We start from the raw sequence: 25,800 nt of genomic DNA, 5'->3' as shown, positions 1-25,800 counted from the left end.
CATCAGGACAAGTCTAGGCTACATCAGGACAAGGCTACATCAGGACAAGGCTACATCAGGACAAGTCTAGGCTACATCAGGACAAGGCTACATCAGGACAAGGCTACATCAGGACAAGGCTACATCAGGACAAGGCAGGTTGCAGTGGGTATGCTCTACAGCGCCCTCTCTCTCTCACGCAGAGGCAGTTATGGCAGTCGTAGAAAATACGCTGCCTCTATGCTCTGTAGCGTTCGAGATTGGAATGTAAATTGTGGAACACAGAGAGACACTTGGACATCAAAAGTTTGAATAATTGAACAGAATTTCTATATTCTAAGCATTTGAAATAGTCCATGGACACTTAAGGAACAGGCATGTCGAGGTTGTTTCATTTGGTGACCTCAAGAAGGTCAGGAGACACACATTACTGTTTCTTTGGTTGTATACACTTCTCATTTATAGGGTTTGCATCTGAATGTTGTGTAAATAAATGATTGAGTATAGGAATACTTTTGAAAAGATGAAATGTGTTTTTACCTCCTAAATGAGAATTGTCTTTCATGTAAAGTTTTACCCAGTCAGTAACCACGCCCACGTGAGCACAGACATTGGGACAAAAGGGATGGAACCGCCCTCCAAGGCAAGTGCTTATAAAGGACTCCTGACAAAATGTACATTAGTCAAAAATGCAGGGACGGGAGTTCCCACATTGAAATGTCTGGAACTCTGAAACTTTCAACAGAGAAGAAGTAGTACTCAATGCCAAAAAGACCCACAGTAAGCCGGATGTCTTGAATGGTGAAGAAATCTACAAACTAGAGTCAAGATAACACCGGGACAGGGTCCCCACGTTGGAATGGCTACTACTGTACACCAAAACATGCCGGGTGACGCTGGTGTGTGAAGTAGTTTAAACTAAATTCTACCAAAAGTCAAGATAACGCCGGGACGGAGTCCCAACATTGAAATGGCTAAACTCTGAAACTATCGATCACTACTAAGAGGTAAATCCTAGGCCGTAATCTTTATCAGTCTCAAATCAAATCAAAGTTTATTTGTCACGTGCGCCGAATACAACAGGTGTAGACCTTACAGTGAAATGCTTACTTACAGGCTCTAACCAATAGTGCAAAAAAGGTATTGGTGAACAATAGGTAAGTAAAGAAATAAAAACAACAGTAGCGAGGCTATATACAGTAGCGAGGCTATAAAAGTAGCGAGGCTGGTTAAAGTGACTATGCATATATGATGAACAGAGAGTAGCAGTAGTGTAAAGAGGGGTTGGTAGGTGGTGGGACACAATGCAGATAGCCCGATTAGCCAATGTGCGGGAGCACTGGTTGGTCGGGCCAATTGAGGTAGTATGTACATATGTACATGAATGTATAGTTAAAGTGACTGTGCATATATGATAAACAGAGAGTAGCAGCAGCGTAAAAGAAGGGTTGGGGGAGCACGCAATGCAAATTGTGCGGGTAGCCATTTGATTACCTGTTCAGGGGTCTTATGGCTTGGGGGTAAAAACTGTTGAGAAGCCTTTTTGTCCTAGACTTGGCACTCCGGTACCGCTTGCCATGCGGTAGTAGAGAGAACAGTCTATGACTGGGGTGGCTGGGGTCTTTGACAATTTTTAGGGGCTTCCGCTGACACTGCCTGGTGTAGAGGTCCTGGATGGCAGGCAGCTTAGCCCCAGTGATGTACTGGGCCGAACGCACTACCCTCTGTAGTGCCTTGCGGTCAGAGGCCGAGCAATTGCCGTACCAGGCAGTAATGCAACTAGTCAGGATGCTCTCGATGTTGCAGCTGTAGAACCTTTTGAGGATCCATGCCAAATCTTTTCAGTCTCCTGAGGGGGAATAGGCTTTGTCGTGTCCTCTTCACGACTCTCTTGGTGTGTTTAAACTACAACTCTACCAAAAGTCAAGATAACGCCGGGACGGTGTCCCAACGTTGAAATGGCTAAACTCTGAAACTATCGATCACTACTGAAGAGGTAAATCCTGGACCGTAACCTTTATCAATGTCAAATCAAAGTTTATTTGTCACGTACGCCGAATACATTTGCAGCTGAAAATATGCGTAAGTTTAGGACGAGAATACCGACAACTGCGGAAGCGGCAGTGTAGCCTAGTGGCAGAGTAGCCTAGTGGTTAGAGCGTTGGACTAGTAACCGGAAGGTTGCAAGTTCAAATCCCGAGCTGACAAGGTACAAATCTGTCGTTCTGCCCCTGAACAAGGCAGTTAACCCACTGTTCCTAGGCTGTCATTGAAAATAAGAGTTTGTTCTTTACTGACTTGCCTAGTTAAATGAAAAAATAGAACAACTCTAAGAACTACAGGGTACGCTGACGTATCCATTATAATAGAGCTACAAAGAACACAGAGTTAAAAAACCAGAGATTCTGATTAACTATTTTCCAGCAGACGGACAGGCGATTGCAGAGAGGGACAAAGGCATACACTCGTAAGAATGTAAATTGCAATTTATTTTCGATTGAGCGGCTGTTCATGTTAAAAGTATTAGCAATTTTTATGAGTGTTGTTATCAACTGTATTACAGTGAATCCTCTCTGAGTTTCCCGCTCTTGAACTGTCCCCACCCCTTTCCTTTGTCTACCAAGCCATCATATCGGTTTAGCCCACTAGGGACTTTTCTACCATCTCAGTAACCAATGTATGACCTATTGTGTGTGTGTGTTTATGTAATTCTGTGAATGATTAAGTTAGTTAGTAAATAAATAATTAAGCCAATTGGTGTATCGCTAATTCATGATCTATGCAAGGGTTCGTGTAGATATCCAAGGGTTTGTGACATTCAGAATATGACTGATGAGGTAATAATAGATTAATAGAAGACTGTAATCAATAAGATATGAAAATATCTGAAGAGTTATATTCAGGAAACTGACACTCCATAAACATTATTTTTTCCGTGGTGGCCCGACTTCCTAGTTAATTACTATTCCGTGATTCGTTGAATTACATAAGGACAAGGCTGGGCTACATCAGGACAAGGCTGGGCTCCATCAGCACAAGGCTGGGCGACAAAGGGGCAAGGCCACATCAGGCCAAGGCTCCATCAGGACAAGGCTACATCAGGACAAGGCTACATCAGGACAAGACTGGGCTCCATCAGGACAAGACTGGGCTCCATCAGGACAATGCTGGACTACATCAGGACAAGGCTGGGCTATATCAGGACAAGGCTACATCAGGACAAGGCTACATCAGGACAAGGCTACATCAGGACAAGACTGGGCTCCATCAGGACAATGCTGGACTACATCAGGACAAGGCTGGGCTATATCAGGACAAGGCTACATCAGGACAAGGCTACATCAGGACAAGACTGGGCTCCATCAGGACAAAGCTGGGCTACATCAGGACAAGGCTACATCAGGACAAGGCTACATCAGGACAAGACTGGGCTCCATCAGGACAAAGCTGGGCTACATCAGGACAAGGCTACATCAGGACAAGGCTGGGCTCCATCAGGACAATGCTGGGCTATATCAGGACAAGGCTGGGCTACATCAGGACAATGCTGGGCTACATCAGGACAATGCTGGGCTACATCAGGACAAGGCTGGGCTACATCAGGACAAGGCTACATCAGGACAAAGCTGGGCTACATCAGGACAAGGCTACATCAGGACAAGGCTGGGCTACATCAGGACAAGGCTAGGCTACATCAGGACAAGGCTACATCAGGACAAGGCTACATCAGGGCAAGGCTACATCAGGTTCACACATACACCCACACTTTCCGCTGAACTATTCAATGCAATCCAAACCCAAGGCTGAACTTTTGGTTAAATTCTGTGGCCCCAGTGCAATCCTTGATGCAACAAAAACAAGTCAGACTTGTTATTTCTCAGCATGACAGTCAAGAAGACACTGTTGTAATTTTGAAAAAGAATAGAAAGCGAGAGCAGTTTCTACTGGCTCCACCATGAATCTGAAATCCAGATGTTGTGTTATGCAACATACATCTCTTATGTTCCTCCTCTTGGTGAGATTCTGGTGTGGATGTTGTCTGGCGGGTTGGATCTGCATCTACAGCATCACATGCAGAAGATAGAGAAATTGTCTTGTTTGTGCTGTATCACATTGATAAAAAAAACTTTGATCAATCAATGAACTTCTACATGCTAATTGTTGCACTGAACATCTGTGAATAGCATTATGTCTACAAAACATTGCAGAATGGTTTGGTTTTTAATTCATGACCGTAGGAAAATGTTAAAAGCATTAATCATCAAAGAATGAAATAAAAATAAAAATATTTTCACAGCTCTCATGCAATTGGTGTTGAATGAGAGTACCATTTAAAGATTACACTTCAAACGCGCTATTACAATAATGGCCGAGTTCAATATCTTTCCCCAGGCCTTGAATGAAAAAGCATGGAAACTTTGTGACCTAAAAGTCATGCATCACTTATCTGGCCATCGTTCATCAGTGAGCGCTGCCAAAATAGAACATTAAATGTGACTTCGAGAAAAAATAACAAATCAATGTAAAGAGGAAATGTGGAAGGAGCGAAGGATTCCATTTCAAGGCACATTTTTCACACTATAATTGTGCTGTTCAGCACTAAATCCAGTACATTTCATGAGCCTTTAAGAAGACTTGGTTATATTGCTATTTTATGAAGCATAAAAATTGAGCAGTTTACCTAAATGATGTGCATTTCATCTCTTTTAATTGTACCAGTTGTTGGCTCTGGGAGCTTTTAAAGCCAGTGATCCTGGACACTACTGATGTAGTGAAAACAAGGGGCTATCACTGCAAGGGAGACACAAGGAGATAAAACACAGTACTGCAGGATTATGTAGAGGGATAGTTAGATGTCTTCCCTCGTATGTCTGTGTGTGAATGGGACGGCCAGTTTGTGCTCACTGGCTAAAACTGCATTATGCAAGATTATTTCCCCTCCCAAAGTCCATAAACAAATATTGAATGTCAACATAATATTGTATTCAAAGGTCAGATCAGTGATGAGAGACCGAGGAGGAGAGGAGAGAGACTGTGAAGGAGAGGAGAGAAGAGAGTAGAGGATAGGAGAGAGGAGAGGGGAGAAGAGAGAAGATAGGAGAGGATAGAGGTGAGAGAATAGGAGAGGAGAGAGATGAGAGGAGAGGAGAGAGGAGAGGGGAGAGAGAGGAGAGGAGAGAGGAGAGAGGAGAGAGGAGAGGGGAGAGAGAGGAGAGAGGAGAGGAGAGAAGAGAGGAGAGGATAGAGGTGAGAGGTGAGAGAATAGGAGAGGAGAGGGGAGAGGAGAGGGAGGAGAGGAGAGAAGAGAGGAGAGGCTAGAGGTGAGAGGTGAGAGGTGAGAGGTGAGAGGTGAGAGGTGAGAGGCGAGAGGAGAGGAGAGGAGAGGAGAGGAGAGGAGAGGAGAGGAGAGGAGAGGAGAGGAGAGGAGAGGAGAGGAGAGGAGAGGAGAGGAGAGGAGAGGAGAGGAGAGGAGAGGAGAGAGGATAGGAGAGAGGAGAGAGGATAGGAGCGAGGAGAGAGATGAGAGGAGAGAGAGGAGAGAGGATAGGAGAGAGGAGAGAGGATAGGAGCGAGGAGAGAGATGAGAGGAGAGAGAGGAGAGAGGATAGGAGAGAGGAGAGAGGATAGGAGCGAGGAGAGAGATGAGAGGAGAGAGAGGAGAGAGGATAGGAGAGAGGAGAGAGGATAGGAGCGAGGAGAGAGATGAGAGGAGAGAGAGGAGAGAGGTTAGGAGAGAGGAGAGAGGATAGGAGCGAGGAGAGAGATGAGAGGAGAGAGGATAGGAGAGAGGATAGGAGAGAGGAGAGAGGATAGGACCACAGGAGCAGCTACAGCAGAGTTGCAATGGAGCCGGCTGACTTGACCTTTTCAGGTATGTGTGTGGCGATCCCTCCACATGACCATCGACTGAGAGGGCTCAGAGACAGGGATTTGTTAACGTGGATGCATGCGCCTCATATATCACACCTTATTCCAAGGTTTGCTTTGTCTACGTATGTTTCAGACAGTATTGTTATGGTGAAACATGCCTTTGTCTATGTATGTTTCAGACAGTAGTGTTATGGTGAAACGTCTTTGTCTACGTACGTTTCAGACAGTGTTGTTATGGTGAAACATGCCTTTGTCTACGTATGTTTCAGACAGTATTGTTATGGTGAAACATGCCTTTGTCTACGTACGTTTCAGACAGTATTGTTATGATGAAATATGTCTTTGTCTACGTACGTTTCAGACAGTGTTGTTATGGTGAAACTTGTCTTTGTCTACGTACGTTTCAGACAGTGTTGTTATGGTGAAACGTCTTTGTCTACGTATGTTTCAGACAGTATTGTTATGGTGAAACGTCTTTGTCTACATATGTTTCAGACAGTATTGTTATGGTGAAACTTGTCTTTGTCTATGTACGTTTCAGATAGTATTGTTATGGTGAAACGTCTCTTTGTCTATGTATGTTTCAGACGGTATTGTTATGGTGAAACACGTCTTTCCATCCCAGTATATTAAGTGTCAATTCAATGCAGGTAGGAGCTGCTAATGAACTACAGTCCACAGTCCTCTTTCTAGGCTATGAGAATAGCTTGATCACTGGATGATACTATAATGGCAAGTCTTCCACGCTCAGTGGTTTTAGTACGTTTTAAAAGACAACGCATTATTAGTTGATGATCCTCAGTTAGCTGGCACTAACCTTCATCAGGGCCTCAGCTTGATGGAGATGAATACAGTTGTCTGTTAAACAGCCAATGAATGTCCTATCAGAGTGTAATCACTGCTGTGAGACAGCCTGTATCACTGGGCCTGTTCCTCTCTGAGCTGCGCTGCGCTGTGATTGGCTGCCTCAGTCTGCTGCATCCAGACTGTCTGTCTCAGTCATTCCACCACTAACTGAGGAGAGGCCTTTCACAGTCAATGATTCCATCTGGGGATAAAAGAGACAAAATGAAGGCCTGTCCCTCTCCATCACTCTGTAGCAGGGAAATGAGTTCTCTCACATGGTGTCTCTGTTTGAGGTGAAGAGTCTCAGCCTAGGATGAGGCTGAAAATAATTTCTCAAACAAAACCTGTCTTCAGAAACAAATGATGTTCAACCTGTTTCATTCTCTCAGCTCTCCGCCATTTTACGTTTTCTTACAGGTGTCAAAGCTTTCAATCATTGTCACTTTTGGCAAAAGTTCCGGAACTCCAATTTGAGCAGCAGCAGCTGAAAAATGAGCTCCTACAAATATTGAAATTTACATGGTTTTTAGAGTGAAGTACATCGGAAAAAAGCAAAAGAAAACTGCAAGACTGAATAGGAGAAAAAACAAGCAACAAACAAAGAAGATAGGCGTTTGAAAAATAACTATTTTTCATAAAATTGTAGTTATCTTAGCTAGCTGAATTGTTTACCAGTTGCTAAGCAGTTGCTAGGGACTCTTTTGGAAGAAGCTAGCTAGCTAACGAAGAACAACAAAGAATATCTAGTTAACAGAAGAAGAGAAAGAGAAAATCAGGACGGAAGAAAAAGGCTATCAAAGAGAAACAGTTCTCTAAAGACACAAGAGACAATAATACAAGAAACAACACTTCTGTAGCTTGTCAACTATGTGTCTGTCTATCCCTGTTCTCTCCCCTCTGCACAGGCATCCTTTCACTCCCTCCTCTCTACATTCTCCTCTTCTGTCTCTGCTGCTAAAGCTACTTTCTACCACTCTAAATTCCAAGCATCTGCCTCTAACCCTAGGAAGCTCTTTGCTACCTTCTCCTCCCTCCTGAATCCTCCTCCCCCTCCCCCCCCCCCCTCCTCCCTCTCTGCGGATGACTTCGTCAACCATTTTGAAAAGAAGGTTGACGATATCCGATCCTCGTTTGCTAAGTCAAACGACACCGCTGGTCCTGCTCACACTGCCCTACCCTGTGCTTTGACCTCTTTCTCCCCTCTCTCTCCAGATGAAATCTCGCGTCTTGTGACGGCCGGCCGCCCAACAACCTGCCCACTTGACCTTATCCCCTCCTCTCTTCTCCAGACCATTTCCGGAGACCTTCTCCCCTTCCTCACCTCGCTCATCAACTCATCCTTGACCGCTGGCTACGTCCCTTCCGTCTTCAAGAGAGCGAGAGTTGCACCCCTTCTGAAAAAACCTACACTCGATCCCTCCGATGTCAACAACTACAGACCAGTATCCCTTCTTTCTTTTCTCTCCAAAACTCTTGAACGTGCCGTCCTTGGCCAGCTCTCCTGCTATCTCTCTCAGAATGACCTTCTTGATCCTAATCAGTCAGGTTTCAAGACTGGGCATTCAACTGAGACTGCTCTTCTCTGTGTCACGGAGGCTCTCCGCACTGCTAAAGCTAACTCTCTCTCCTCTGCTCTCATCCTTCTAGACCTATCTGCTGCCTTTGATACTGTGAACCATCAGATCCTCCTCTCCACCCTCTCCGAGTTGGGCATCTCCGGCGCGGCCCACGCTTGGATTGCGTCCTACCTGACAGGTCGCTCCTACCAGGTGGCGTGGCGAGAATCTGTCTCCGCACCATGCGCTCTCACCACTGGTGTCCCCCAGGGCTCTGTTCTAGGCCCTCTCCTATTCTCGCTATACACCAAGTCACTTGGCTCTGTCATATCCTCACATGGTCTCTCCTATCATTGCTATGCAGACGACACACAATTAATCTTCTCCTTTCCCCCTTCTGATAACCAGGCGGCGAATCGCATCTCTGCATGTCTGTCAGACATATCAGTGTGGATGACGGATCACCACCTCAAGCTGAACCTCGGCAAGACGGAGCTGCTCTTCCTCCCGGGGAAGGACTGCCCGTTCCATGATCTCGCCATCACGGTTGACAACTCCCTTGTGTCCTCCTCCCAGAGTGCTAAGAACCTTGGCGTGATCCTGGACAACACCCTGTCGTTCTCCACTAACATCAAGGCGGTGACCCGATCCTGTAGGTTCATGCTCTACAACATTCGCAGAGTACGACCCTGCCTCACACAGGAAGCGGCGCAGGTCCTAATCCAGGCACTTGTCATCTCCCGTCTGGATTACTGCAACTCGCTGTTGGCTGGGCTCCCTGCCTGTGCCATTAAACCCCTACAACTCATCCAGAACGCCGCAGCCCGTCTGGTGTTCAACCTTCCCAAGTTCTCTCACGTCACCCCGCTCCTCCGCTCTCTCCACTGGCTTCCAGTTGAAGCTCGCATCCGCTACAAGACCATGGTGATTGCCTACGGGGCTGTGAAGGGAACGGCACCTCCATACCTTCAGGCTCTGATCAGGCCCTACACCCAAACAAGGGCACTGCGTTCATCCACCTCTGGCCTGCTGGCCCCCCTACCTCTGAGGAAGCACAGTTCCCGCTCAGCCCAGTCAAAACTGTTCGCTGCTCTGGCACCCCAATGGTGGAACAAGCTCCCTCACGACGCCAGGACAGCGGAGTCAATCTCCACCTTCCGGAGACACCTGAAACCCCACCTCTTTAAGGAATACATAGGATAGGATAAAGTAATCCTTCTAACCCCCCCCCCCCCCTTAAAAGATTTAGATGCACTATTGTAAAGTGGTTCTTCCACTGGATATCATAAGGGGAATGCACCAATTTGTAAGTCGCTCTGGATAAGAGCGTCTGCTAAATGACTTAAATGTAAATGTAATGTAAATGTAAAAGGGTTGGAGCCTATGTGCACATTTTATGTATATATATACACTACTGTTAAAAGTTTGGGGTCACTTAGAAATGTCCTTGTTTTTGAAAGAAAAGCAAATTCTTTGTCCATTAAAATAACATCAAATTGATCAGAAATACAGTGTAAACATTGTTAATGTTGTAAATTGCTATTGTAGCTGGAAATGGCTGATTTTTTTTATGGAATATCTACATAGCTGTACAGAGGCCCATTATCAGCAACCATCACTCCTGTGTTCCAATGGCACGTTATGTTAGCTAATCCAAGTTTATCATTTTAAAAGGATAATTGATCATTAGAAAACACTTTTGCAATTATGTTAGCACAGCTGAAAACTTTTGTTCTGATTAAAGAAGCAATAAAACTGGCCTTCTTTAGACTAGTTGAGTATCTGGAGCATCAGCATTTGTGGGTTCGATTACAGGCTCAAAATGGCCAGAAACAAAGACCTTTCTTCTGAAACTCATCAGTCTATTCTTGTTTTGAGAAACGAAGACTATTCCGAACACTAAATTGCCAAGAAACTGAAGAGCTCTATCATGTACTGTATACTCCCTCTCCGGCCTCTAGGTGATCAGGCTGCTGATAATCCCGCACACCTGTCACCATCGTCTCGCTCACCAGCACCTCATGACACACCTGGACTAAATCATCTCCTTGATTATCTTCCCTATCTGTCACTCCCCTTGGTTCTTTCCTCAGGTGTTATTGACTCTGTTTTCATGTCAGTGCGTTGTTTGTGTTTTGTGTTTATTGTTTCTTTTATTTATTAACATACTCACTCCCTGAACTTGCTTCCTGACTCTCAGCGAACTCGTTACAATCTCATACAATGCTGTGTACTACTCCCTTCACAGAACAGCACAAACTGGCTCTAACCAGAATAGAAAGAGGAGTGGGAGGCCTCGGTGCACAACTGAGCAAGAGGACAAGTACATTAGAGTGTCTAGTTTGAGAAAGAGATGCCTCACAAGTCCTCAACTGGCAGTTTCGTTAAATAGTAACCGCAAAACTCCAGTCTCAACATCAACAGTGAAGAGTTGACAGTGTCACCAGCAAAGCATCCCCACACCATCACACCTCCTCCTCCATGCTTCACGGTGGGTGGTGGGTACCACACATGTGGAAATTATCCGTTCACTTACTCTGTGTCTCCCAAAGACACGGTGGTTGGAACCAAAGGACAGATTTCCACTGGTCTAAAGTCCATCGCTCGTGTGTTTCTTGGCCAGTTGAGAGAATGCAAAGAGTGTGCAAAGCTGTCATCAAGGCAAACGGTTGCTAATTTGAAGAATCTCATATATAAAATATATTGATTTCTTTAACACTTTTTGGGTTACTACATGACTCTATATACAGTTGAAGTCAGAAGTTAACATACACTTAGGTTGGAGTCATTAAAACTTCTTTTTCAACCACTCCACAAATTTCTTGTTAACAAAATATAGTTTTGGCAAGTCAGTTAGGACATCTACTTTGTGCATGACACAATAAAGTTTTCCAACAATTGTTTACAGACAGATTATTTCACTTATATTTCACTGTATCACAATTCCAGTGGGTCATAAGTTTACATACACTAAGTTGACTGTGCCTTTAAACAGCTTGGAAAATTCCAGAAAATGATGTCATGGCTTTGGAAGCTTCTGGTAGGCTAATTGACATCATTTGAGTCATTCGGAGGTGTACCTGTGGATGTATTTCAAGGCCTACCTTAAAACTCAGTGCCTCCTTGCTTGACATGAGAAAATTAAAAGAAATCAGCCAAGACGTCAGAAAAAAAATTGTAGACCTCCACACGCCTGGTTCATCCTTGGGTGCAATTTCCAAACGCCTGAAGGTACCACGTTCATGTGTACAAACAATAGTACGCAAGTATAAACACTATGGGGGTCTTGTCCTGACCCTAGTAAGATGTCATTTTCTATAGTAGAGTAGGGCAGGGCGTGACAGGGGGTGTTTTGGGTTGTTCTATGTTTTCTATTTCTATGTTTAAGTTCTAGTTTTTCTATTTCTATGTTGGGAATGTTTGGGGTTGATCTCTAATTGGAGGAAGCTGATCCTCATTGCCTCTGATTAGAGATCATATTTAAGTAGGGGTTTTTCTCTTCCTGTTTGTGGGTTATTATCTTTTGAGTAGTGTGTTTTCCTCTCTGTTGTTTTTTGTGTATTCAAGTATTTTTCGTGTATTGCATTTAGTTTCACAATAAATATAATATGTGGAACAACGAACACGCTGCATTTTGGACTGATCCTTCAAACAGCCGTGACAATGGGACCTCGCAGCCGTCATACCGCTCAGGAAGGAGACACGTTCTGTCTCTTAGAGATGAACGTACTTTGGTGCGAAAAGTGCAAATCAATCCCAGAACAACAGCAAAGGACCTTGTGAAGATGCTGGAGGAAACAGGTACAAAAGTATCTACATCCACAGTTAAACGAGTCCTATATCGACATAACCTGAAAGGCCGCTCAGCAAGGAAGAAGCCACTGCTCCAAAACCGCCATAAAAAAAGCCAGACTACGGTTTGCAACTGCACATGGGGACAATGATCGTACTTTTTGGAGAAATGTCCTCTGGTCTGATGAAACAAAAATAGAACTATTTGGCCATAATGACCATTATTATGTTTGGAGGAAAAAGGGGGAGGCTTGCAAACCGAAGAACACCATCCCAACCGTGGCGTACGGTGGTGGCAGCATTATGTTGTGGGGATGCTTTGCTGCAGGAGGGACTGGTGCACTTCACAAAATAGATGGTATGATGAGGGAGGAAAATTATGTGGATATATTGAAGCAACATCTCAAGACATGAATCAGGAAGTTAAAGCTTGGTCTTCCAAATAGACAATGACCCCAAGCATACTTCCAAAGTTGTGGCAAAATGGCTTAAGGACAATAAAGTCAAGGTATTGGAGTGGCCATCACCTCAATCCCATAGAAAATTTGTGGACAGAACTGAAAAAGCATGTGCAAGCAAGGAGGCCTACAAACCTGACTCGGTTACAACAGCTCTGTCAGGAAGAATGGGACGTTTGACCCAAGTTAAACAATTTAAAGGCAATGCTACCAAATACTAATTGAGTGTATGTAAACTTCTGACCCACTGGGAATGTGATGAAAGAAATAAAACCTAAAATAAATCATTCTCTCTACTATTATTCTGACATTTCACATTCTTAAAATAAAATGGGGATCCTAACTGACTTAAGATTTTTACTAGGATTAAATGTCAGGAATTGTGAAAATAATGAGTTTTTCTCATGAACATAGGATTCATCAAAGACGATACCAACTTCCCTCAAGTTGACTGTAATCTAAGTTAAGAAGCACAATAAAACTTTTACATGAGACAGGAGGTGAGAACCTTCTACCCACCATTAGTATCCCAATCCTCTTTGGAACACAACATCCTATCCCTTCCATATGCCACTGCTGTCCAGTGGTTGGTAATTACAGTGGTTATCCATTCCACTGCCTTTGACGCCAGCTGGCCGGTAGAAAGCAAACCCTGTTTCTTTCCCAGAAAAGAGCTTATCAGGAAACTGTCAATGAGATGAAGCCATTTCTGGCTTTACCACTGACACGCAAACAAGATTACCTGGCTACTAATGCTGCAGCTGCTCCTCTCCCTGCTGATGATGATCAACAAGCTGGTTAACAGGGTACAACTCAATACTTGTGGACACAAGTGGATTTTTCCCCCATGGTGTTTACTAAGTTGTGTCTGACCGCTGTATGTCTAGCACAAGCTGATCGTCTAGCACCTTGAAGAAAGAGCGATGGAACGAGGAGGTGAGACGCTGCTGAAAAGGAAAGTACACAATTAGCTCTGCAATCAATTTGCCAGGGTGAAGGGCTAAACATCAATGGTCTGACTATGCACGTCATCTGCTTGAAATGAGATCAAATAATCGATGAGCTCAGCTAAAGCATGAGAGATCCATCGATGGGTGATCCATACCGCCTGTGGGGCAGGGGTGAGGGGTTAGCGGGGCAGGAAATGTAAACAGCATTATACAGCATACATGTTTGACTCCGTACCATTAATTCCATTCCAGCCATTACAATGAGCCCATCCTCCTATATCTCCTCCCACCAGCCTCCTCTGATATACAGATGGACGTTTACAGAGGGGTAACTTAAAGAAAAGAGTGAAAATGAAAAACATAATGCCTGTAAAACCAAGAACCAAAAATATATTTTTTATTTAACTAGGCAAGTCAGTTAAGAACAAATTCCTATTTACAATGATTGCCTACCCCGGCCAAACCCGGACAACGCTGGGACAATTGTGCGCCACCCTATGGGACTTCCAATCACAGCCGGATGTGATACAGACTGGATTTGAACCAGGGACTGTAGTGATGCCTCTTGCACTGAGATGCAATGCCTTAAGCTGCTGCGCCACTCAGGAGCCCAAAGTAGAGAGAATCCCTGGAATTCAAATCCCAGCTTCCTTGCATTCCACGTCATCCAGATGAGAGGTAGGGTGAGAAAGTATTGAACCAGGACACAGACATTTATACAAAGGGGAGTAACATGCCACCAGATATGTAAATGGGGACAAATCATCTTTCCCCAGGAGTCCATGAGATTATTTTCACTTTTATGATCTAATTAGTAATCAATAAAGTTCAAACTCTCTGTGGATGCACTTACAGGTCTCTGTGGGGAGTTGGATAAATTTTTCAAAAGAGGATGGAGAATGAAGAGAAAGGTCTGGATATTCAACATCATACTTTACTCTTTTCCAAAGAAATAGATTTAATTAGGACCCTGACACAAACACAACTAAAAGAAAGATTCAAAAGCAGCTCTCATTATTTTCTTAAATCAGGAGAAAATTTGACAAACTTGATACAGCTGATATATCAGACAGTGTTTTGTCTTTGAGTGACAGAGGGTTGGTTCATACTGATATATCAGACAGTGTTTTGTCTTTGAGTGACAGAGGGTTGGTTCATACTGATATATCAGACAGTGTTTTGTCTTTGAGTGACAGAGGGTTGGTTCATACTGATATATCAGACAGTGTTTTGTCTTTGAGTGACAGAGGGTTGGTTCATACTGATATATCAGACAGTGTTTTGTCTTTGAGTGACAGAGGGTTGGTTCATACTGATATATCAGACAGTGTTTTGTCTTTGAGTGACAGAGGGTTGGTTCATACTGATATATCAGACAGTGTTTTGTCTTTGAGTGACAGAGGGGGATCTAAATCAATACTGGAAACCCTGCGTGTGGTAGCCCTCACACTTGATGTTAGGAAAGAGTCTAGGATACGAGCAAAGAAAAGGAACCACAGATCTGATATTCATGACATTTCAGGGGCCATGATCTTTTTTCTCTCCACACAGGTCAAAAGATTAAGACCGTCACTTTGTTCTCTGTGTAGGATTCAACATCAGATGACTCTCTGTATATATTGACTTGCAGGTTGCCTGTGCCACTCACACGTGGTTAATGATGATTCAGCATCTGAACTAAATCCAGTGATCATAAACCCGATGGTGGCATTTCTCGGTCCCATTATAGTAGATAGATTTGAAGTCAGAAGTTTACATACACCTTAGCCAAATACATTTAAACTCAGTATTTCACAATTCCTGACATTTAATCCTAGTAAAAATTCCCTGTCTTAGGTCAGTTAGGATCACCACTTTCTTTTAAGAATGTGAAATGTCAGAATAATAGTAGAGATAATTATTTTTTTCAGCTTTTATTTCTTTCATCACATTCCCAGTGGGTCAGAAGTTTACATACACTCAATTAGTATTTGGTAGCATTGCCTTTAAATTGTTTAACTTGGGTCAAACGTTTCGGGTAGCCTTCCGCAAGCTTCCCACAATAAGTTGGCTGAATTTTGGCCCATTCCTCCTGACAGAGCTGGTGTAACTGAGTCAGGTTTGTAGGCCTCCTTGCTCACACACACTTTTTCAGTTCTGCCCACACATTTTCCATAGGATTGAGGTCAGGGCTTTGTGAAGGCCACTCCAATACCTTGACTTTGTTGTCCTTAAGCCATTTTGCCACAACTTTTGAAGCATGCTTGGGGTCATTGTCCATTTGGAAGACCCATTTGCGAACAAGCTTTAACTTCCTGACTGATGTCATGAGATGTTGCTTCAATATCTCCACATAATTCTCCTTTCTCATGATGCCATCTATTTTGTGAAGTTCACCAGTCCCTCCTGCAGCAAAGCACCCCCAAAACATGATGCTGCCACCCCCATGCTTCACGGTTGTGGTGGTGTTCTTCGGCTTACAAGCCTCCCCTTTTTTCTCCAAACATAACGATGGTCAATATGGCCAAACAGTTCTATTTTTGTTTCATCAGACCAGAGGACATTTCTCCAAAAGGTACGATCTTTGTCCCCATGTGGGTTTGCAAACCGTAGTTCTTCCTTGCTGAGCGGCCTTTCAGGTTATGTCGATATAGGACTTATTTTACTGTGGATATAGATACTTTTGTACCTGTTTCCTCCAGCATCTTCACAAGGTCCTTTGCTGTTGTTCTGGGATTGATTTGCACTATTCGCACCAAAGCATGTTCACCTCTAGGAGACAGAATGCGTCGCCTTCCTGAGCGGTATGACGGCTGCGTGGTCCCATGGTGTTTATACTTGCGTACTATTGTTTGTACAGATGAACGTGGTACCTTCAGGCATTTGGAAATTGTTCCCAAGGATGAACCAGACTTGTGGAGGTCTACAATTTTTTTCTGAGATCTTGGCTGATTTCTTTAGATTTTTCCATGATGTCAGGCGAAGAGGCACTGAGTTTGAAGGTAGGTCTTGAAATACATCCACAGGTACACCTCCAATTGACTCAAATGATGTCAATTAGCCTATCAGATGCTTCTATAACCATTAAATCATTTTCTGGAATATTCCAAGCTGTTTAAAGGCACAGTCAACTTTGTGTATGTAAACTTCTGACCCAATGGAATTGTGATATAGTGAATTATAAGTGAAATAATCTGTCTGTAAACAATTGTTGGAAAAATTACTTGTGTAGATGTCCTAACCGACTTGCCAAAACTATAGTTTGTTAACAAGAAATTTGTGGAGTGGTTGAAAAACGAGTTTAATGACTCCAACCTAAGTGTATGTAAACTTCTGACTTCAACTGTACATCTTCAGCTACGTCAAGATGTCTTAAGTCCTGCAGGCTTGATCAACAAGGAGGTCCAGTCTTTTGAGGTTGGGATGGAAAGATGAACTGGGTTTGAAAGGATGAGTATAGCAGTGTTCTGGCCTCCTAAAGAGGGGGGGGGACCAGGGACCACTTGTCAGGGTGTGACAGATTCTATAGAGATGAAAGCAGAGTGCCCCTGGCAGAGCCGCGCTCTGTAACATCTTTGACCCAATGTGACAAACATCAAAGCCTCTGTTGGGGCTTTGTGAGGAGACCAGCCTGCAAAACACTCCTCCGCCAAGTGCCAATCGAAAGTATAAAGAGTCCCACTCTACAAGGGGTAAAGTAGACCTTGGATACAGTCCATAAAGGGAAATTATAGCAATTCTGCTGTCTCTAAAGGCAATGGAACTCTGAATTGATCCATCAATAATGATAGCAGGGAAATTCACTGCAATTACCTTGAGAGTTAGCTGTTATTTGTGGACGTAGCAAAGACACTACAGGGTGTACTGTGAGAGGTGTTTACAGGTTGCTAGGGCCATACAAACCAAGAGACTCTTGTATAGATTGTTATTACTGTGTACAGCGGTCCTCTAAAAACACTCCACACCGCTGCTTCTAAAACCCTACAATTTCAAGCACTATCATTACTTTTTGCATGCATGTTTTTTCCTTGAATTTTACCGTACATTGGGTGGCGATTCAAATTCTGTTAGTTTCATAACATGTGCCTGTATAGAGGGAAGCGTACAGACCATAGACTCTTGCACTTGTCAATGAATTAACTTCATATGTGTCCTGTTCCTCTCATTGATAATGACTGGTATAGAGACTGGTGATGCACAGAACATACTGTATGGATCGTGTAATACTACCAGATTAAATCCTTTGGGAACAGCAGTAAAATTAAGAAAAAAATGCCAGATTAGATTATTTCTTGTATTTTTCTCCCTTCGTTGAAAGACCAGAGTTTTTCCTCCCTGCCTAGTAGGTACTGTTAGTCCCCGTTATTGAAGATGCTTGTGATTTTCTCATGATAACGGTCCATGTTATTTTCTCTTGATGATAAGCAGCCAGCGGAGCTCTTTGTGATCAACACCCTCAGCTAGAGTAGAAGATTATACTGTAGAGCAGACCTGCTACAAACCCATTACTCCTCCATTCTACACTAAGCAATGTTTGGTAAAGTTATATTCTACATTACAAGATGAACAACGAAATGTAAAATACAGACGCAAGGCATCGATTGAGCTGTTGGTGAATAAAGAACAGGTAAATAATATATAATTATTGAACATGCCGTAAAAATAAAGGCATTTTAATGATATGAGGAGTAGCTTGGTCCACGTTACAGCCTTATTCTAAAATGGATGAAATCAAAAAAAAAATTTACTCATCAATCTACACACAATAACCCACAATGACAAAGTGAAAACAGGTTTTTTTGAAATGTTTGCAAATGTCTTAAATCTAAAAAACAGAAATACCTTATTTACATAAGTATTCAGCCTCTTTGCTATGAGACTCGAAATTGAGCTCAGGTGCATCCTGTTTCCATTGATCATTCTTGAGATGTTTCTACAACTTGATTGGAGTCCACCTGTGGTAAATTCAATTGATTAGACATGACTTGGAAAGGCACACATCTATATGAGGTCCCACAGTTGGCAGTGCATGTCAGAGCAAAAATAAGACATGAGGTCAAAGGAATTGTCTGTAGAGCTCCGAGACAGGATTGTGTCGAGGCACAGATCTTGGGAAGGTTACTAAAAAATGTCTGCAGCATTGCAGGTCCCCAAGAACAGTGGCCTCCATCATTCTTAAATGGAAGAAGTTTGAATGATGGTCACTCTGACAGAGCTCTAGAGTTCCTCTGTGAAGATGGGAGAACCTTCCAGAAGGACAACCATCTCTGCAGCAGTCCACCAATCAGGCCTTTATGGTAGAGTGGCCAGACAGAAGCCACTCCTCAGTAAAAGGCACATCACAGCCCGCTTGGAGTTTGCCAAAAGGCACCTAAAGACCCTCAGAGCATGAGAAACAAGATTCTCTGGTCTGATGAAACCAAGATTGAACTCTTTGGCCTGAGTGCCAAAAGTCACGTCTGGAGGAAACCTGGCACCATCCTTACAGTGAAGCATGGTGGTGGCAGCATCATGTTTTTCAGCGGCAGGGACTGGGAGACTAGTCAGGATAGAGACAAAGATGAAGGGAGCAAAGTACAGAGAGATCCTTGATGAAAACCTGCTCCAGAGTGCTCAGGACCTCAGACTGGGGCAAAGGTTCACCTTCCTACAGGACAACGACCATAAGCACACAGCCAAGACAACGCAAGAGTAGCTTTGGGACAGGTCTCTGAACGTCCTTCAGTGGCTCAGTCAGAGCCCGGACTTGAACCCGATCAAACATCTCTAGAGAGACCTGAAAATAGCTGTGCAGCGACGCTCCCCCTACAACCTTACAGAGCTTGAGAGGATCTGCAGAGAAGAATGGGAGAAACTGTAATCGGCCTGTGTATAGCTGGTGTGGAGGAGTCAGGCGCAGGACAGCAGAAATGAGTAAGGAACGTAATTTACTCAAGGAATCAATAAATACAACACAAACTAGCCCACAAATAACGGACCGTATACATACAAACAATCACTCACAAAAAATATGGGGGAACAGAGGGTTAAATAATGAACAAGTAATTGGAAGATTGAAACCAGGTGTGTAAAACAAAGACAAAACAAATGGAAAATGAAAAGTGGATCAGCGATGGCTAGAAGGCCGGTGACGTCGACCGCCGAACACCGCCCGAACAAGGAAAGGGACCGACTTCAGTGGAAGTTGTGACAGTACCCCCCCCACCCCCCCACCCCCCCACACTGACCTCGGGGACGATCCGGAGTACGAGGCACAGGGCGATCCGGGTGGAGACGGTGGAACTCCCTCAGCAACGAAGGGTCCAGGACGTCCTCCACCGGCACCCAACATCTCTCCTCCGGATTGTACCCCTCCCACTCCATGAGGTACTGAAGGCCCAACGCCCGACACCTCGAGTCCAGGATGGCTCGAACAGCATACGCTGGGGCCCCCTCAATGTCCAGAGGGGGTGGAGGAACCTCCCGCACCTCAGACTCCTGGAGTGGACCAGCCACCACCGGCCTGAGGAGAGACACATTAATTCGGTAATCTGGGGGAAGCTGTAACCTGTAGCATACCTCGTTCAGTCTCCTCAGGACTTTGAATGGCCCCACAAAATGCGGACCCAGCTTCCGGCAGGGCAGGCGGAGGGGCAGGTTTCGGGTCGAGAGCCAGACCCGGTCCCCCTTCTTCACTGCGGTGGCGGTCGGTGCTCGCCTTCTGTCGCCTCACGGCATGAGCAGCGTCCCAGGTCTCCTCCGAGCACTTAAACCATTCGTCCACCGCAGGAGCTTCGATCTGGCTCTGATGCCAAGGTGCCAGAACCGGCTGATACCCCAGTACGCACTGGAAAGGGGAGAGGTTGTAGAGGAGAAGCGGAGTGAGTTTTGGGCCAATTCTGCCCAGGGGATGAACGCTGCCCACTCCCCCGGCCGGTCCTGGCAATATGATGGCAGAAAGCTACCCACATCCTGGTTTAATCTCTCCACCTGCCCGTTACTCTCGGGGTGAAAACCTGAGGTGAGGCTGACCGAGACCCCCCAGATATTCCATGAACGCCCTCCATACTCTGGACGTGAACTGGGGACCCCGATCAGAGACTATGTCCTCAGGCTGTAGGGCCGTAGGGAGACCGCGCAAAGGGAGGAGACGGCAGGACATAGAAAACCGATCCACAACGACCAGGATCGTGGTGTTGCCCTGTGAGGAGGAAGATCCGTCAGGAAGTCCACCGACAGGTGCGACCACGGCCGTTGTGGAACGGAGAGGGGTTGTAACTTCCCTCTGGGCAGGTGCCTGGGAGCCTTGCACTGGGCGCACATCGAGCAGGAGGAAACATAAACCCTCACGTCCTTGGCCAAGGTGGACCACCAGTACTTCCCACTAAGGCAACGCACCGTCCGACCGATGCCAGGATGACCAGAGGAGGGTGACGTGTGGGCCCAATAGATCAAACGGTCGAGGACAGCAGACGGAATGTACAGACGCCCAGCTGGACACTGGGCAGGAGTGGGCTCTGTGTGTAACACCTGCTCGATGCCTCGTCCAACTCCCACACCACCGGTGCCACCAGGCAAGAGGCCGGAAGTATGGGAGTGTGATCCATGGACCGCTCCTCTTTGTCATACATCTGGGACAGTGCGTCTGCCTTAGCATTCTGGGAACCTGGTCTGTAGGACAGAGTGAAAACAAAATGGGTAAAGAACATGGCCCACCTTGCCTGGCGAGGGTTCGGACTCCTCGCCTCCAAGATGTACTCCAGATTGCGGTGGTCAGTCCAGATGAGAAAAGGGTGTTTAGCTCCCTCAAGCCAACGCCTTCAGAGCCTTTACAACAGCCAACAGCTCCCGGTCCCCCACATCATAGTTTTGCTCCGCCGGGCTGATCTTCTTCAAAAAGAAAGCACAGGGGCGGAGCTTCGGTGGCGTGCACGAGCGCTGTGAGAGCACGGCTCCGATCCCAGCCTCGGACGCGTCCACCTCCACTATGAACGCCAAAGAGGGATCCGGATGAGCCAGCATGGGAGCCGAGGTAGAGCCTTCAGGTGACCAAAAGCCCTGTCCGCCTCAGCCGACCACTGCAGTCGCACCGGTCCCCCCTTCAGCAGTGAGGTAATGGGAGCCGCTACCTGACCAAAACCCCGGATAAACCTCCGGTAGTAGTTGGCAAACCCTAGAAACCTCTGCACTTCCTTTACCGTGGTGGGAGTCGGCCAATTACGCACAGCTGAAATGCGGTCACGCTCCATCTCCACCCCTGAAGTGGAAATGCAGTACCCTAGGAAGGAGACGGACTGTTGGAAGAACAGACATTTCTCAGCCTTGACGTACAGGTCATGCTCCAACAGTCTACCAAGCACCCTGCGCACCAGGGACACATCCTCGGCGCGTGTAGCGGAGTATATCAGAATGTCGTTGATATACACCACTACACCCTGCCCGTGCAGGTCCCGGAAAATCTCATCAACAAAGACCTGGAAGACTGATGGAGCATTCATCAACCCGTACGGCATGACGAGGTACTCATAGTGCCCTGAGGTGGTACTAAATGCTGTCTTCCACTCGTCCCCCTCCCGGATACGCACCAGGTTGTAAGCGCTCCTGAGATGCAATTTTGTTAAGAAGCGCGCCCCATGCATTGACCTGATCGCACTGACGATAAGAGGCAGCGGGTAGCTGTACCTCACAGTGATCTGATTGATACCCCGATAGTCAATACACGGGCGCAGACCTCCATTCTTCTTCTTCACAAAAAATAAACTCGAGGAGGCAGGTGAAGTGGAGGGCCGAATGTATCCCTGCCCCAGGGATTCGGAGACATATGTTTCCATAACTACCGTCTCCTCCTGTGACAGAGGATACACGTGATTCCTGGGAAGTGCTGCGTCTACCAAGAGATTTATCGCACAATCCCCCCGTCGATGGGGTGGTAATTGAGTTGCCTTCTTCTTACAGAAGGCGAGAGCCAAATCGGCATATTCTGAGGGGATCCGCACGGTGGAGACCTGGTCTGGACTTTCCACCGTTGTCGCACCGATGGAAACCTGCTGCCTCGACTCCCTGAGGAACCCCCCCAGCACCGACCAGCAGTGTGCCCTGTGCAGCCACAGATGGTGCAGGGAATGGCCCCTCCTCTGGTCGCCCTAAGTGCAGCACTTCCCAGCTCCATGGGCGTTGGAGCAGTGGTGCTGGGGGATGGAACTGACAAGCCCCAATCCGGACGTTGCAACATGGTCGCATGCTGCTGGACACGCTCTTCTACCGCCACAGGGAAGGCGTCTGCTCCTGCTGACTCCATTCGTTTTGGTGAGTGATTCTGTAATCGGCGTGTGTGTAGCTGGTGTGGAGGAGTCAGGCGCAGGACAGCAGAAATGAGTAAGGAACGTAATTTACTCAAGGAATCAATAAATACACCACAAACTAGCCCACAAATAACGGACCGTGTACATACAAACAATCACTCACAAAAAGACATGGGGGAACACAGGGTTAAATAATGAACAAGTAATTGGGGGATTGAAACCAGGTGTGTAAAACAAAGACAAAACAAATGGAAAGTGAAAAGTGAATCGGCGATGGCTAGGCCGGTGACGTCGACCGCTGAGAGCCGCTCGAACAAGGAGAGGGACCAACTTCGGCGGAAGTCGTGACAGAAATTCCCCAAATACAGGTGTGTCAAGCTTGTAGCGTCATACTCAAGAAGACTCGATGCTGTAATTTGTATTTTGTTGAAGCCAAAGGTGCTTCAACAAAGTACTGACTAAATGGTCAGAATTTTTATGTAAATGTGATATTTCTGTTTTTTTATAAATTAGCAAAAAACCTGTTATTGCTTTGTCGTTATGGGGTATTGTGTGTAGATTGATGAGGGGGAAAAATTATTTAATACATTTTAGAGTAAGGCTGTAGCGTAACAAAATGAGGAAAAAGTCAAGGGGTCTGAATACTTTCTGAATGCACTGTATATTAGTTACACACAACTTGTATTTTTTGTTTAGCTTATGGGGGAGCTGGGGGTTGAATAATGTTATATCCACGAGAAGTATCTTCAGTCTCTCCGGTAACCAACTGTACATGTATTTCCAACATCTACCATATAACTCAAGAGGGCATTATAATTCATGTTCCCGACCAAGATCCGAGAAATGAATGTGGAAAGTGGATTGTTCTTCATGAGAATCATCCTGTGGTGGGTCACATGAACAAAGGGGTCCCTACTGTCTCCAGCATAATTGGACTCAGACAAATGAATCAATGACATCAATAGCAAATTACACCATTTGTAATTGATCCTTGGGATAAGTGTAGCATAGATCATTTCAATCCTTGATGACTTTACCACAATATTTATGTTACACTGAGCATATTTAGGAACTAATTCTATTTCAATGGAGATAATCAATGTTTGAAGCTGCATGATCTTCAGTTATTAGATGTCATTAGATGTTATTGGGATGTCTGTCTGGTGAAACTAGGCTGACAGGATACTAACATCTCACTCACTGGATGATTTATCAACTCTACAAAGAAACGGGGGGAGGGAGGGGTCAAGGCATGAGAGTCGATAAGGCCCACTACAACATGTATTGTAGAGCGCTGCGCTATCTGTTTGTCACGATTTACCAGGAGCAGTAGAGAGGCAGAGTGAATTGCAGGAGACAGAGGTCCGGTAGTGCGATAGCGTTTAATAACAACCTGAAAACAACACAAGAAGCCGAAAGGCACAGGGCGCACACAATACCCAAAGAGGAAACACGTTCCCAAAACACATGATGCACAGGGCGCACACAATACCCAAAGAGGAAACACGTTCCCAAAACACATGACGCACAGGGCGCACACAATACCCAAAGAGGAAACACGTTCCCAAAACACATGACGCACAGGGCGCACACAATACCCAAAGAGGAAACACGTTCCCAAAACACATGACGCACAGGGCGCACACAATACCCAAAGAGGAAACACGTTCCCAAAACACATGACGCACAGGGCGCACACAATACCCAAAGAGGAAACACGTTCCCAAAACACATGACGCACGGGGCGCACACAATACCCAAAGAGGAAACACGTTCCCAAAACAAATGATGCACGGGGCGCACACAATACCCAAAGAGGAAACACGTTCCCAAAACACATGACGCACGGGGCGCAGCCCGGCTAAACTAGAATAGGGAGCAGCGCTTACTAACGTCTGTCCTGAATAGACATAAAACAATCCCACACGAAATCCCTGAACTGAAAAGACACACTAAATACCCCCCACACTAATGACAGACAAGGAACAGGTGCGGATCAGACAGACAAAACCAAAAGACACAGAAACATGGATCGGTGGCAGCTAGTAGGCCGGCGACAACGACCGCCGAGCGCCGCCCGACCGAGGAGGGGCGCCACCTTCTGTGGATACTGTGACACTGTTCAGCACCACAACAGCTCTTAACAAATCAGGACCATGGATAGCGCATATCTTGACAAAACCTTTAATGAGTGTCAGAAGTAAAATTTGAAATATATTTACATAAAAAAAATCCACGAGCATGAAAATGATTTTGATACAAATAGGTCTTTCTAAAATACTGCCACCGCCTTCTAAATGTCATGGCCTATAACAACCAACAGAAGAGAATTCCATTTCCTCTGCAGGCAAACAAAGCAGTAGCAGTCAGCAGTAGATTGTCTATTGCTAGCTGGCAGTTTCTGGCATTCAATCATCATCTAGACCTGGGCCTGTTTAGAGCAATGGGGTAAATAATGGGGTAAATAATGGGGTAAATAGTGTGTTTTTGAAAGAGATTTAATAGTATTGATTTATTTATAGATTTTTAGCAAGTGATTGTGCATTAACCGTTAATATAGAATAATATAGAAGTGTTAATATAAACCACATCACCTGAATTCATTATATTAGCCATCTCTCCCAGTTACATCAACCTATAAGGGGAGAGAGGAGGAGATAGAGGAGGGAGATAGAGGAGGGGAGATAGAGGAGGGAAGAAAGGAGGGGAGAAAGGAGGGGAGAGAGGAGGGAGATAGAAGAGGGAAGAGAGGAGGAGATAGGAGAGAGGAGCGAGATAGAGGAGGGAAGAAAGGAGGGGAGAGAGGAGGGGAGAAAGGAGGAGAGAGAGGGAGATAGAAGAGGGAAGAGAGGAGGAGATAGAAGAGTGGAGAGAGGAGGGAGATAGAGGAGGGGAGAGAGGAGGAGGGAGATGGAGGAGAGAGGAGAGGAGGAGGGAGATGGAGGAGAGGAGATTGAAGAGGGGAGAGAGGAAGGAGATAGGGGAGGGGAGAGAGGGTGGGAGATAGGAGGGGAGAGAGGAGGCGAAAGAGGAGGGGAAAGAGGAGGGGAGAGAGGAGGAGATAAAGGTGTGGAGAGAGAAGGGGAAA

Source organism: Salmo salar, chromosome 09 (genome assembly GCF_965601325.2).
Source record: "Salmo salar chromosome 09, fSalSal1, whole genome shotgun sequence".
In the NCBI taxonomy this organism is placed as follows: Eukaryota; Metazoa; Chordata; class Actinopteri; order Salmoniformes; family Salmonidae; genus Salmo; species Salmo salar.
This window is presented reverse-complemented; position numbering follows the sequence as displayed.